General features: G+C 47.2%; 1 pseudogene; it reads left to right on the top strand.

Moving 5' to 3' along the window:
- Positions 1-813: 813 nt before the first annotated feature.
- LOC126211388 (5S ribosomal RNA) lies at positions 814-931 on the top strand (annotated as a pseudogene).
- Positions 932-1,172: the final 241 nt, after the last annotated feature.

Raw genomic sequence — 1,172 nt, 5'->3', positions numbered from 1 at the left:
CCGATGACTTAGTTGTGATGGCAGATTCGATTGAAAGTTTGCAAAGTAATATTTCAGAGCTAGATCAGAAATGTAAGGACTATGGTATGAAGATTAGCATCTTCAAAACGAAAGTAATGGCAGTGGGAAAGAGATATAAACGGATTGAATGCCAAATAGGAGGAACAAAGTTAGAACAGGTGGACGGTTTCAAGTACTTAGGATGCATATTCTCACAGGATGGCAACATAGTGAAAGAACTGGAAGCTAGGTGTAGCAAAGCTAATGCAGTGAGCGCTCAGCTACGATCTACTCTCTTCTGCAAGAAGGAAGTCAGTACCAAGACTAAGTTATCTGTGCACCGTTCAATCTTTCGACCAAGCTGGGTGGATTCAGGTTACCTTATCAACAAGGTTGAGGTTACGGATATGAAAGTAGCTAGGATGATTGCAGGTACTAGTAGATGGGAACAATGGCAGGAGGGTGTCCACAATGAGGAAATCAAACAAAAACTGGGAATGAACTCTATAGATGTAGCAGTCAGGGCGAACAGGCTTAGATGGTGGGGTCATGTTACACGCATGGTAGAAGCAAGGTTACCCAAGAGACTCATGAGTTCAGCAGTAGAGGGTAGGAGGAGTCGGGGCAGACCAAGGAGAAGGTACCTGGATTCGGTTAAGAATGATTTTGAAATAATAGGTTTAACATCAGAAGAGGCACCAATGTTAGCACTGAATAGGGTATCATGGAGGAATTTTATAAGGGGGACTATGCTCCAGACTGAACGCTGAAAGGCATAATCAGTCTTAAATGATGATGATAAAACATAAAATGGTCAACGGCCATGCCGCAGTGGTAACACCGGTTCCCGTCAGATCACCGAAGTTAAGTGGTGTCGGGCTGGGCTAGCACTTGGATGGCTGACCATCCGGTCTGCCGAGTGCTGTTGGCAAACGGGGTGCACTGAGCCCTTGTGAGACAAACTAAGGAGTTACTTGATTGGAAAGTAGCGGCTCCGGTCTCGGAAACCGATATACGGTCGGGAGAGCGGTGTGCTGACCACATGCCCCTCCACATCCGCATTCAGTGACGCCTGTGGGCTGAGGATGACACGGCGGCCGGCCGGTACCGCTAGGTCACCCAGGGCCTGCGGACGGAGTTTACGTTTTACCTACGTACTACTAGCTTATACA

This window comes from Schistocerca nitens, chromosome 1 (assembly GCF_023898315.1).
Source record: "Schistocerca nitens isolate TAMUIC-IGC-003100 chromosome 1, iqSchNite1.1, whole genome shotgun sequence".
NCBI lineage: Eukaryota > Metazoa > Arthropoda > Insecta > Orthoptera > Acrididae > Schistocerca > Schistocerca nitens.
The sequence above is the reverse complement of the archived record's forward strand: the minus strand, read 5'-3'. Positions and strand labels throughout refer to the sequence as shown.